Here is a 14901-nt window from a genome sequence, read left to right as displayed (position 1 = left end):
GCTGATTGTTTCTTATAGAATAATAATATCGCGTAACATTCATATATTATAAATTATTCAGCCATTCCCAACTGATGAGCATCTACTCATTTTCCACTTCCTTGCAACTACAAAAGGGCTGCTACAAACATTTTTGCATCTGTGGGTTCTTTTCCCTTTTTTATGATCTCTTTGGAATGCAGATCCCAGTATAGACACTGCTTGATCAAAGGGTATGCACAATTTGATAGCCCTTTAGCCATAGTTCCAAATTGCTCTTCAGAATGGTTTGATCAGCTCACAACTCTGCTAATAATGTTTTAGTGTCCCAATTTTCTCACATGCCCTCAAACATTTTTCATTATTTTTTTTCATCTTAGCCAATCTGAAAGATGTGTAGTAGTACCTCAGAGTTGTCTTAATTTACATTTCTCTAATCAATAGTGACTTAGAGCATTTATTCATATGACTAGACATGGTTTTAATTGTCTGTTCATATCCTATGACAATGTATCAATTGGAGAATGGCTGGTATTCATATAAGTTTGAGTCAATTATCTATATATTTTAGAAATAAGGCCTTTATAAGAACTCTTGGGTAAATTTTTTCTCAGTTTTCTGCTTCCCTTTTAATCTTGGCTGCATTGATTTTGTTCATACAAAAACTTTTACTTTAAAATAATCAAAATTATTCATGTTGCATTTCATAATGTTCTCTAGTTATTCTTTGAACATAAATTCCTTCCTTCTCCACGGATCTGAGAGGTAGGTATCCCTTATTTTCCTAATTTGCTTATAGTATTGTCCTTTATGTTTAAGTCACGAACCCATTTTGACCTTGTCTTCTTATAGGGTATTAGGAGTTGATCAATGCAATACTACTTTCTGCCATACTTTTTTTCCCCAATTATCCCAGAAAATTTTGTCAAATAGTGAGTTCTTATCTGAGAAGCTGGAGTCTTTGGGTTTATCAAACACTAGATTATGATAATCATGGACCATTGTGTCTTGTGACACAATTCCACTGATCAGCTACTCTATTTCTTAGCCAGTACCAAATGGTTTTGGTGACCACTGCTTTATAATATATTTTTACGTCTGAGATAGCTAGTCCAACTTCATTTGCATTTTTTCATTAATTCCCTTGAAATTCTTTACCTTTTGTTCTTCCAGGTGAACTTTGTTATTTTTCTAGCTTTGTAAAGAAATTTCTTGGCAGTTTGATTAGTATGGAACTGAATAAGTAAATTAATTTAGGGAGAATTTATCATTTTATTATATTATCTTAGCCTACTCACAAGCACTTGATATTCTTTAAATTGTTTAAATTATTTGTGTGGAAAGTGTTCTGTAATTATGTGGAAAGTGTTTTGTAATGTTCAAAGGTAGACTCGCGAATATTTTATATTATCTACAGTTATTGTAAATGGAATTTCTCTTTGTATCTCTTATTGCTGGACTTTGTTGGTAACATAGAAATGCTGATCATTTATGTGAATTTATTTTGTATCTTGCAACTTTGCTAAAGTTGTTAATTGTTTCAAGTAGTTTTTTATTTTATTCTCTAGAATTCTCTAAATACATCATCATATCATCTGCAAAGAGTGATAATTGTTTCCTCATTATCTATTCAAATTCCTTTGATTTCTTTTTCTTATATTGTTAAATCTAATATTTTTAACACAATATTGAATAGTAATGGTGATAGTGGGTAACTTTGTCTCACCCTGGTCTTATTGGGAATGCTTCTATTTTATCCCCATTACATATGATATTTGCTGATGCTTTTAGATAGATGCTACTAATCATTTTAAGGAAAGCTCCATTGATTACTATACTCTTTAGTGTTTTTTTTAACAGGAATAGGTGTTGGATTTTATAAAATGCTCTTTTTGCATCTGTTAAGATAATTATATGATTTTTGTTAGTTTGGTTATTGATATACAGAGGTCCTTTTTTAAGCTGAACTGCCAAACATTCAAATTCTACTGCAGAGAGTACAACTCCAGTGAACTGGTCTCATTTTTTGAATTGCCTAAAGAACTATTTTACACACAAGGCAAGCAAGCACTCACATGCTGGTCAGAAGAAGCAATACAAGGATATTCTCAAGTCTGAAGTACTTTGAAATTAATTGTGTGACATGTGTGATGTGACGCATGGTGTGTCAGTATCAAAGAATATGTTGTACTCTATGAGTGAAGCAAAATTACAGGAGCTCAGAGAAATGTGAAATCTACAAATTTAGAGACATCTTCACTCCAAATGTTTATATGGACTATTTGTGCTCAACCTGCAATCAAGAGCTACCATTAGTCTGGAATAATGGGACACAGTGAACATTGACTCTAACATAGTGATGTCATTTTGGTTCTCTTCAAGAACAAAGGACAATAACCAAGCAACCAACCAGATGGAGCAGAAAAGCTTGTTCTGTGCATGGGGGGAGGGAGATCCAAAAAGAATGCTGGGAGCAAACAGATGAAGTGTGGGGCAGAAAAGGTAGATTTAGGAATCCTCACCATAAAGGTGGTAACTAAATCCATGGGAACTGATAAGATCACTAAATGCCATGTGAGTCTGGAACTCAGGAGAGAGGTTTGATCTACATTTGTAAATTCATTTACAACAATCATTCTTTCAACAAGCATTTTCACTATTCAGAGATAACAGTCCCTATTCACAAGGAATTTATATTCTGTTTTAGGGAAAACTATATGTATATAAACAAAAACAATTTATATGTAAAGTGAATATAAGAGATGATTTTTGAAACTATGAGAGTCTCCAACTTCACTTACAATTGAAACTTTCTCCTCAAAGAAAGAAGTGATGTTTTAATCATTAAACTTAAGGGTCTTTTCTCAGTCTTGGTCTCTCTGAGACCTCTTATCAGTCTCCTTGGCTACATCTTCTCTCAGGTCATATCTGCTAACTAGGTGTCCCTCATGACTTTTCTCTGGGTCTGTTTCCTCTTCTCACTCTATTCTCTTTCACTTGGTGACCTTACCAGCTCCCATAAATTCAATTATTATCTTTATGCTGATGAATCTCAAATTTATTTATCCAACCCTGAAGTGTCTTCTGATTCCATTCTTACATCTTAAAATGCCTATTGGCCATCTCAAACTATGTCTGATGGTGTCTTAAAGTCATCATGTTCAAAAGTAGTCTAATTATCTTTCCTCCCAAATCCTTCACTCTTCCTAATTTCCCTATTCCTATCAAGAATACTACAGTCTTCTCAGGTTCAGAATCTAGGTGCCCATCTGATTCCTACTATACTCTTCTTCCTCAATCAAATCTGTTGTCAAGTTCTTCTACTTTACAATATCTCTTCTATATACCTCTTTTGGGTGTTCAGATACTCTCACCATCTTGGTACAGGCCTTCATCATCTCACACCTGGAGATTTACAACAGCCTTTTGGTTGACTTCCCTGCCTGGAATCCCTTATTAATATAGTCTATCCTTCACCTATCTGCCAAATTTACCTCGAAAAAGATCAATTCTAACCATACCAGCCCCTAAACTTTAGTGGTTCCCTACTGCTTCCAGGATAAAATATAAAATCTTCTGTTTGACTTTGAAAGTCCTTTATAGCCTTCCCTATTCCTATTTTTTTTTATCTTACTCCTCTCCATATACTCTACTATTCAGTGACTCTGGTTTTCTTGCTATTCTTTATGCAAGTTGATTCACTTCTTGACTTTGATGTCTCCTTAAAGCTAGAATTCTCACCTTCCTCATGTTTGTCTCCTGTACCTTCCCTGGATTCCTTCAAATATTTGCTAAAAATCCTGCCTTCCTGCAAGAAAAATTTCCTCTGTGTTAGTGCCTTTCTTTCAAAATTATCCCCAATTTATTTGACATATATCTTTTATATACATAGTTGTTTTCTATGTTGTTTCATTCTTCACCATTAAGTGTGATTCTTGAGGGCAGGGACTATTTTTGTGTTTCCCCAGTTCTTAGCATAGTGACTGGAATAGAGTAGTCAAAATAAATATTTGCTGACTTGAATGGATATTTCTAAAAGAGGATAAATACTTGATAGATGCTTTTTAAAAATTGTATCAAATTATTATCAAAATCTCTCTCATTCCTTCATATACACTATTCAACTAACATATTGAGAGTTTCTTTATTTCATTAACTTTCTTCCAGCTATGGTAAAAATAAGTCGTTCAGACAACTAATCATCAATGATGAGGGTAGTTACAGTGTCTAACTCTGCTCTTCTATCAAGGTGTGTAACAATCAGGCCAACAATCCCAAACAATCCCCAAATCAAGGGTAACCAATTTCTTGTAGTCAGATACAATATTGTATTTTCTACCCTCCATACAAGCAAGTGGGCCTGGTGATCATCACTACTGATGGGATGTGACAAACTGCTATCACATTTTGATATCTTTTTTCAGTTTTTGTTTTTGTTTGCTTTCCTCTTTCTATAGCTGCAAGAGTCTTCAGTCAAATACCTGTCCATCATCCCAATCAGACAGGTCTTAATGTCTTTGCATTATGGAGAAGGTCCTCAGCTGCTTTACAGCCCAGCATTTTATCACACATTCTGCTTGCATAGCCTTCCCTGCACCTCCACAGAAAACCTTTCCAAGTTGGCAGCTTTTGTGTCTACTGTCATTAATCTTCACTAGGCTGTGAGCATGGGGCAAAGGATGATTTATGGCAGATACCTCCAATAGTGCCGAGCTCAGGTGAGTAGGGCTCCAATGTATTTACTGGGCTAGATTCCATTCTGGAACATCCAAGGAATCAAACATGCCTGCCTTGCTTTTTAGAGATTTGCATTTGTTTTGCCCATCAAATGTTATTTAACTTAAAGAGAGAAATGGATTGAGAGAAGAAAGAATGGGAATGACTTCAGATTAAATTAGAATGATGTATAGATACAGAATAGAACAAAATAATAAACAATAGGAATGACACTAATACATGAAAATCCATTTTGACTTCTTGGTTGTTTCTGACTTCTTAAACATTGAAAAAAAATAAATTGCACCTACTTGACACTTCCTGTGCCATCTGTTTGAGGTGATTAAAATCTATCTTCCTAGTGTGTTGGGTTGGATTCCTTGTCTTGTGCTCCATGGGCTGGCAGTGGGAAGTGAATGAAGTAAGCATAACACGTTTTCAGAGCCTATGGAATAAGGAGGGAGAAAGGTGTTGAGGAAGAAAGAAGGAAAACAACTGTCACATAAAATCAGGCTCCTCAAGATGAGTAATTCCTGAAGTTGTTTATAAAGTAAAGTTTATAAAATAAAGTCGCCTGTGACTTGAAGATTTTCATTTGCACTAAGAGAGAGGCAGTATAGTTCAATCCCAAAAATGCTGGACTTCAATTCGGTCTGGAGACTTATGTGTGAGCCCTGGTTTTGTGACTATGAATTGATCAGTCTAAATGACAGAGCCTTGATTTGTAAATCTGTAAAACAGGAATAGAAATACTTGTGCTATAGACATTGTAAGATTGTTATAGATAAAAGTACTTCATATACTTGCAAGTATCATGTCAATATGATTATTGATATGATATAAAAAGATTTGGGGGAGCTCTGATCTAATAAAGAGGAGACTATTTTTGGAAGAGTGGGATAAAATCTTTTATTTATTTATTTTCCTAAAGCTTTTTATTTTTAAAACATATGCACGGATAATTTGACAACATTGACCCTTGCGTAGCCTTGTGTTTCAGATTTTCTCCTCCATATTTATACAATTCTCTTGCTGCACAAGAAAAATCAGATCAAAAAAAAAAAAAGTAAATAAGTAAGAAAACAAAATGCAAGTGAACAAAAACAAAAAGAGTGAGAATGTTATGTTGTGATCCACACTCAGTTCCCAAAGTCCTCTCTCTGAGGTGTAGACGGTCTCTTCATCACAAGATTATTGAAACTGGCATCAGTCCTCTCATTGTTGGAAAGAGTCATGTTCATCAGAATTGATCATCATATAATATTGATGTTGCTGTGTACAATGATCTCCTGGTTCTGCTCACTTCACTTAGCATCAATTCATGTAAGTCTCTCCAAGCCTCTCTGTATTCATCCTGCTGGTCATTTCTCACAGAACAATAATATTCCATAACATTTATATGCCACAATTTACTCAGCCATTCTCCACTTGATGGGCATCCACTCAGTTTCCAGTTTCTGGCCACTACAAAGAGGGCTGCCACAAACATTTTTGCACTCATGGGTCCCTTTCCCTCTTTTAAGATCTCTGGGATATAGGTCCAATGGAAGTACTGCTGGGTCAAAGGAATATGCACGGTTTGGGGATAAAAAGCTTTTAAACTCTACTTGGTAGCGCTGATTCAGTCACAGAGACACTGATTTTAAAAATGACCTAAAGAGGCAATAAAGTAATACACTGGATAGAGTGCTGAACCTGGAGTCAACAGAACCTGAGTTCATATTTGGCTTCAGACACTTATTATCTACACAAACACAAGTTTTTTATCTTCTGGAAATGGTCCCTGAATCAGTGGGTAACTATTTCTCTTCTCTTGTTCCTGCTTCCCTTATTATGCATTTGGTTTCAGGCAAAGAGTTAGAGAATTGATTATGAACAGGATTGTTCTGTGTTCTTGGGAGAGTAGGTTTTTAGAAAGCTCTGTTGATCAGCATGTACTGTTTAGGGTTTAGAGCTCCCTGGAGCTTACTCCTGTATTATGAGATCTACCAGCAGGTTGATAGTTAAAGATGAAAATTGCTAAATCTATGCTCAGAAATAATGATTTGAGATACTGCCTCAATTGTTGTCTACCCTTAAATCACTGAATGAGACCTATTGAAGACCTTAGCTTAAAAAGCCCAAGGTCTCCAAATTCATCCAGGACCATCTTACAGTCTTCTTGAGCTGGGCCCAGATGGCTCTGGAAAGGAAAATGAGGCAGGTGACCTTGTATGGTCCATCTATACTTAAGTCCAATTCACTTGCATATCATGGCATCATCTCCCTAATGTCATGGTCCTCTTCCAGAATGAAGGATAAACAACAACATCAGAGGCAAATAAAATGGGTAAACACATTGATATGACACCTCCACTTGCATTGAAGATGTCCTGAGAATTAAAATTTCACGGTATAGTCAATCACTCTATGCAAAGAACTAGAAAACTTCTGTGCCCATTTCTGACAGTTTGGCAACCGTATTCATAGATTTTTTTTTTTTTATCAAAACCATTTATTAAATATGCCTTAGAAATGGTAAAAAAAAAGTTATCAGCAAATAAAAAGTTGTAAAATTTTTTTGATAATGATTTTTTGTTATTCAGTATCATAAAGTTAGGAGAGAAGCAATCTTGTGAAGCCTACATCCATGTGACCATAGACAAGTCTTTTGGTTTCCTGGTAAGTCCAGTAACTCTTTAGCTGAAACTTCTGAATTTCTATAATTGAATCACTAGGGGAAATTTCTACAAGAGAAATGCTTCTGTTCTCTTTACCTTTTTTTTATTTTTATTTTTGTCTTATCCAATAATTTCATTTGTGTCAGATAGTTCTATTGGATAAATTCCCTCTATCAATGGAAATTACCAATAATTCTACTACTGATAATCTTTAAAATTGCCTTGGGATATTAAAGATCCAGTGTCACACAATCAGTATGTACCTCAGGCAAGATTTGAATCCAGGTCTTTCTAGTTACAACACCAGCTTCCCCCCCCCCCCCAATTTGGCCTTTAGTAATGGTCCCCTAAACCACAAAACAAACAAAAAAAGGTAAGTGCTTCATTCCATATGACACTCCCTTTTTCTTGGCCTTCTAAGGGAAATAACCCTATTTCACAGATTAAAACAAAATAAAACAAAGCTGAGGGTTAGATAAGATAAATGATGGTACTTCATCTAATAAATACAAAACTGTTTAGTTTATTGGAATCTTTTTAAAATTATGTATGGTAAGAACAGAATTGGTTATAAGTTGTTTATATTGTGTATATATCTCTTGGAGTTTAATTATGGAAGTGTCAAAAGCATCTAATTAAAGTTTGTCTCATCTATCTGCTATTGCCTTGGCATGGCCTCCAAGAATGATGAACTTCAATGTAGTTTAAAGGAAATAACCCTATTTTAGGAGACAAAAGACTTGGGTTTCTCTCTTAAATTTGGACAAATTATTTAATTTCTTTAGGTCTCAGTTTCCTTATCTGTCAAAATGGAGATAGCAATGATTATTTAATGATTTCATAAAATTGTTATGACTCAGATAAAGGAAATACTTTGTAAATTATCAAATACTGCAGATGTGTCTACTAATACCATGATTATTGCATAGTGATATTATTGTTTTTGTTGTTATTGAGGTTAGTAGTTATATGTTATTTTCTTTCAATTCTTCCTCTGAGGAACTGAAAGGGGAATCATCAGTTCCTTATGTACCTCTATACTCTTCTGTGATAACATTATCTATTTCCATGGCTTCCATTATCTCCTCTAGGCAGATAACTCTCAAATTATATTTATTCTCTAACCTCTTCTCAGAGCTCAGACTGGAAATCTATTTCTGGATCTCCTGTCACATATCAAACTCACATGTCTAAACCTCGATTTCCCCTAAACATATTCTTATCCTCTGTTGGAAATTCTCTATTTTTGTTGACATCAGTGTCCTCCAAATTATCCAAGCCTGTAACCTCAGATTAATCTTTGACTCTTCCTTATACCTCCATGGGCGTCCACTCAGTTGCCAGCCCTGAAAATTCTGCCTCTGCAGCATCTCTGACATCTGTTCCCTCTTCTCCACTTTCAGTGTAATCATTATCCACAGTCTAGCTCTCCAACTCATCCCTCACTCTCTCACCTACTTCCCTTTCTTTCCTCTCTCTCCCTCCCTCCCTCTTTCCCTCCTTCTCTCCCTCCCTTTTTCCTTCCTTCCTTCCTTCCTTCCTTCCTTCCTTCCTTCCTTCCTTCCTTCCTTCCTTCCTTCCTTCCTTCCTTCCTTCCTTCCTTCCTTCTTTTCTCCCTCCCTCCCTTTCCTCCCTCCCTCCCTTCCTTCCTTCTTTCTTTCCTTTCTTCTTTTCCTTTGCTTCTTCTCATACATTCCACTCATCTTCATAGACCCTGATCTGAACAACAACAACAAAAAAATTAAGCCAAATGAATCAGCCCATTGGCCAAGTCTGACAGCATATGGTGCATTCTGCTTTAATAGTTCACCATCTTGCTCCCTGTAGGTGACAGGCATGCTTCATCATTAAGCCTTAGAAGTGGCAATTGGTCAATACATCGATCAATATTCATATATCTTCTAATGGTGCTTACTTTACATTCATATAGCAATTGTGTATTGTTCTGTTTTGTATACTTTGTTTAATACCAGTTCATACAAGTCCTTTCAAGTTTCTCTGAATTTCTCACAGTCATTGTATAATATTCCATTAAATTTATGTACCACAATTTGATCATCATTGTCCAAGTTAATGGGTGAAAGGGATCTATTTTTTCCTAGTTTTTTGTTCCTTACTTCACATTATTTTCTGGCTTTATCATGTTACTTCCCTTTACACACTCTGTTTCCAAATAACTATATTATTCTCTATCTCCTGAATCTGGTCCAGCACTATCCCACCTCTGTTCCTTTGCTCACATCATTCCCCATACCTAGATTGGATTTTCTAGGTTCATCTTCATCTGCTGACATCCTTTTTCCCTTCAATGAGATGTGACTCGAATACTGCTTCCTCCTTGAAATTTTCCATGAGCCCCACTTCTCCCTATTGTGCCACAGTTCTCTTTTATTGTCCTGATTTCAGTTTCCCTAGTTGTCCTGACTCAGTTTCCCTAAATTGTCCTGCCTTGGTTTCCCTGAATTGTTCTGCCTCAGTTCCTAATTGTTCTCAGTCCTGCAACATCACCCCTCCCTCCTAATCATCATGATCCAGATAAGGAGAAAGACCTTCTCTCTTAGTCATTATGACCCTAGACCTTCCCTACTTATCAGAATGTCATTGTTCTTCTTGATCCCATCTTATCAGAATGTCTGGTACCTCCCTTATCCTGTCAGAACTGGATTGATAGTCCTTTCTCTCTCTCAGTGCTCTGACTCTGCCCTTGATCTACCCCCTGGTACCTTGGAATTTCATGCATATATATGTCATTGAGAACTCATATTGGCTGCTGGACGGTCTCTTGGACCAAACCATGGATCCATTTGGTCTCAGTAAATCTCTCCCTTTCAAATAAAATATTAAATACTCTCTAATCTCTATTTTGCCTCAGTTTCTCCAGCGTTACATCCCTATCCTAGATGAAAGTGATCTCTTCATTCTCACATTTTTTATGACATTTTTTCTGGGCCTTTCCTCTTCATAGAATCTGATTATTCCCTTAAGGAGAAGGACATTAGGCCGCACAGTCACCTAATTAGTTTCTTGAGGCTGCCCTTTTATACTCTAAGTTTAAGAAGTGTAGAGAAGAACCCAGAGGATGGTTTTCAGGACAAAAGTCATATTCTACATCCGAATGGCTTATTTCTGAGTTTACTGTTGCCTTCACATAGGAAGAAACAATATTTGAGAAAGGAGGGCTGTGCTTTGATGGGCCTAGAATTGAGGTCCCAATTGACTTGTGAATGGGTCTGTAAACAATGGCTTTGTACTTGGGTCATTCTTTCTTTTATTTTGGTTATTCATTTCCTGTGTTAGTCTGCAAGTTCCTCAGACCATCCAGTTTACCTAGTCCAACCCATTCTAAAATAATGCTTGTCATCTAGATCCTCCTCTTGCTAAGTGACCTGCTTTTTTCTGAACACCATTTCTTCAGCTTAACTGTGCCAATGAATACCATTCTGTTCAGGGCTGAAGGCTGGGAAAGTGGGGTCTGGAAGCATTCAGTTATACACTTGTGGAACTCACAGCTGTTCCACTCCTTTGCTAAAGCCAGGGAAATTGATAAATAAACAAATAACTAAGGCCTAGGGTTCAGTTACTAAATACCCCCAATATGTGCAAGCAAGCAGCATCAGGCCCGTCAAGGGAAAATAAAAGCATAATCTAGTAATAACATGTTCGCCTCCAGCCTCCTGCTTAACCCGAGTGTTAAGTTAAAAAAGGCAAATAAAGGGGTTTGTAGTACCCTTTTTATACCTAGTTTAAAGAAAATAATGTTTTCTGGGGCCAACCACATCCTATGTTAGTAGGACCTGGCACCATTCCCCTCCCTGTGAAAGGGAAGAGCTTTAAAAATAATTGCTAGCAATTAGTCTTTATTTACCCTTCAACTAAGGAATCGTACCATTCCTAGAGAAAGTTGCTGTTAATGGAATCACAGGAATGGGAGGGATTCAGCATTTTTCTGGGTCAGTGACCAACTCTTAGGGTGGATTTAGCAGAAACTGTACAGAGTTCCATCTTCAACACAGACAGACTAAGAAAAGAGGGGAACCACAGGTTGTTAGTGCTTGACAGATAATAGGTTCTGTCCTAAAATCTTTATAAACTAACTTCTGTGGTGTACAGATAATGCATTATCAAGTGCCTACTATTCCCAGGTTCTTCAAAAGCTTCTCAAGTCAAATGTGGGTAGAGAACCTAATGACTAAAACATGGGTTCATAGGATTATAGATGTAGAGCTCAAAAGGTCCTCCTAGTTCTCCCCTTACCCACCACTTTTTTAAAGATGAAAAAACAGAGACCCAGAGAAATCAAATGACTTATCTAAGTGGCTGGGCTGGGATGTGAACCCCAATTCTTCTGATTTCAGATCCATTGTACTTTCTACTATTCCAATCTTGATCAAAGGGAATTATATTTGGCTACATATGACTGTATGCTTTTCCTTTGCCTTTTTAAAAAAGAAAAATCTTTGGATTCTTCTGTATCCATCTTGGCATGTATTTTACCTAGAAAAGCTTTCCTGATCCTAGTAATTTAGGGGAATAATCAAGAGAATCCCTTGATCATCTCAATGAGCTTTCATTTGAGACTTTGATTATACAATCCTTTAGAGAATATGGACATGCCCCTTGGTACCACTTGGAGGATATCCGTGACTTTCTAATTCCAGTTCTCCATTCTCCTGTGTTGTTTCTCTGATTAATTGCACTTTACTTTAATAATTCTTTTACTACTTATCATGCTTATAGTTGCCTAGTGGCCCAACAAGGGACTCCCTCTCTGGAACAGAAAGCTTTAAGTTCAGATTTGTCTTGATACAGAGAAATAGTCCTGGATTGAATCTGACTTGACTGTTATCACTGATTGCTTTACCATGGGATATGGTGGGTGGGAGTGCTCGACCATGCAAGCTGCAAAGTCCAACTGAGACAAACACTAGGGAATGCATCTTCTATTCCCCATGATACTTGCACCAAGGGAAAAGGCAGATGCATGGCACAGTTACAACTATGATGGTTATTGTTAACTAGCAATCTTATACCCTAAAGAGATCCACATAAATGGGATTTGTTCCTTCTCTCTCCAGTTGTTTTGAAGAACTAAAGAGTTGGGCAGGGAGCTTTGTTGTAAGAATGACAGTACTTATGCTGAGATCCCTCTCTTAATCCTGCAGCTTCCTAAATACCTGGTACATCCTGAGAATGCTTGTGTTCATTATCTTTCAGTAAAGTATTTTATAATACCCATTAATGTGTTTCATATGCTTAAATTTGTCTATACAAATGGACTATAGGGACAAAGCTAAGGGACAGAAAGATATCTTCTGATGTCATGATCCTGATCGAGTTTCTGCTATGATCTCACCTTAGAAACTCCCTCAATACTTGTGGTCTCTTCATCCTGGAACATCTAGCTCTCTTTTCCCATTGGCAAATTCCTCCTGAGTTCTTCATTTTGGAGAGGGGTGAAGGTTAGCAAACTTCCATTCCCTTCTGGTTATGCTTCTGACTGTCCAGATTTCAGTATCCCTTTACTTCCCATTCTCCCATGGGAATAACCTCTTTGTAAACACTTGCTGATTGATAACCTAGTTTCTATATCAAATAAGAAGACAGAAAGCCTTCTTACCCAGCCCTATGAATACTTCTCATCTGAAACAAGCAATAACATTGGTTCACAATACTTACAAAGGAGGTAAAACAACTGATACAATACTGAACAAGGATACTAGGTTGTCTTAGCAACTTATAATTTGTTGTTTTGTAGTCTTTATGGTACTTATAATACTTGAATTATAATGTGTATTATTTTGCTACTGGAATGCAAAAGTGCTGAGGAATATGCCTAACATATTCCAATTTTATATATATATATATATATATATATATATATATATATATATACATACACATATGTATACATTATATTTATAATATAGTTCTTCAAAAATCATATAAAATTATAATTTACAAAAATATAGGCACCTCTTTTTTTTTCCTGATGCAATTGGGTTCAAGTGACTTGCTCAAGGTCACACAGTTAGGAAGTGTTAAGTGTCTGAGGTCAGATTTGAACTTAGGTCCTCCTGATTTTAGGACTGGTGCTCTATCCACTGTGCCATCTAACTGTCCCTAGGTACCTCTTTTGAAAGGAAGACAACCCCTAAACGCAGTGGACTCTAAGAAAATGGATAATCCATTCATAAAATGACAACTTTATATTATGTACTATCATAGAAAAAGTGAATATTATCAAGGGACAATTGAAAGGAAAGAATCTTGGAAACTGCAAAATTTACTATCTTTACTTTACAAATGTATATCTAGTCAAAGGACTTACCTTTAGAAAACACCAGATATAGAAATGTTGTCATAAGATTAAAAACATGTTTTCATGTTATATTAATTTTTAATTGGGAAATGGATATAAAAAATATGACTTAAATGTCCATACATGTATATGATATATATAATACATATATTATATGTGTGTGTATGTATCTGTATACATAGATATAGATATCATAATTGAATATAATTTGGACTAATTATGTTAGCCTTATCTATAGAGGATCAATTTGGGGCAAAAATTGAAAATGGCAACATGGAATTGAGGAAGATCAAGTTATTGATGCATGTCAGACACTTTAAGAAATTTCTTCTCCTTATGAAGAGCCCTAAAGTTGGAAAGATAATAGAAGGAAAAATGAATTGAAGTACAGAAGAAAATGAGATTAAGTAAAATTTTCCATATAGAAAAAACTATTTCCTTTGTATACTTTTAGTTGGCAATAGAAGCTGCCATGTTAGCTTTCTCTGTTGGCCAGGTGTATTGAATAAGCAATATTATAGGATCTTAGCTTTTAAATGGAAAAGATGTTAGAGGGCATATGGCCCAACATTCCCATTTTCTGGTAAAGGGATCTCTATTCCTTTATTAATATTAACCAGTTTGGTTACTATTAACCAGTGTGGTAAAATGATTTGTCCACAAAGCTACAGACAATGTGTAACAGAGCCAGGATTTGTAGTTCTCCCTGCTTTCTACACTAAAAAAAGAAAAAAAATGGAAGGAAAAATTACATCTTTGAGACCTGTCATCATTAAGAATAAAAACAGCTAGAATGTCCCTAAGAATGGCTTCTTCAAGAAGACTTTCCCAGTCTGCCTTAATATAGTGTCTTCCCTCTGAGATTATCTTCTATATATCCTATAGATATCTTTGTTAGATATCTTGTATGTATTCTTCACACATACATCCTTGTTCCCTTAAATTGTAAACTTGAGAGCAGAAACTTTTTTAAAAATTTTCTTTGTATCCTTAGTATTTATAATACAGTGCCTGGCACATGTGGTCAATCATTTTCAGTCACCTCTGACTCTTTGTGAATTTTAGGGTTTTCTTGGCAAAGATACTAGAGTGTTTGTCCATGTCCTTCTCCAGCTCATTTTACAAATGGGGAACTGAGGCTGAGGATCATATAGATAGTATCTGAGGCCAGATTTGAACTCTGGTTTTCCTGCACATAATAGACTTAATAAATAAATGCCTTTTGAC

At 36.0% G+C, this 14901-nt stretch overlaps 1 long non-coding RNA gene across 3 annotated transcripts in view; it reads left to right on the top strand.

The window, feature by feature from the left end:
• LOC116420662 overlaps window positions 1–14901 on the top strand; it is an 83417-nt gene that overhangs the window by 54520 nt on the left and 13996 nt on the right. The window contains exon 4 of one of the 3 annotated variants that reach the window (XR_004231047.1): window positions 4437–4697. The exons of the other annotated variants lie outside the window; for them this stretch is intronic. This is a non-coding gene — a long non-coding RNA (uncharacterized LOC116420662). The remainder of the gene's footprint in view (window positions 1–4436; window positions 4698–14901) is intronic. 3 annotated transcript variants of the gene reach the window in all.

Source organism: Sarcophilus harrisii, chromosome 1 (assembly GCF_902635505.1).
Source record: "Sarcophilus harrisii chromosome 1, mSarHar1.11, whole genome shotgun sequence".
NCBI classification, from domain to species: domain Eukaryota; kingdom Metazoa; phylum Chordata; class Mammalia; order Dasyuromorphia; family Dasyuridae; genus Sarcophilus; species Sarcophilus harrisii.
Note: the sequence above shows the minus strand (reverse complement) of the source record. Positions and strands in the feature narration are given on the sequence as shown.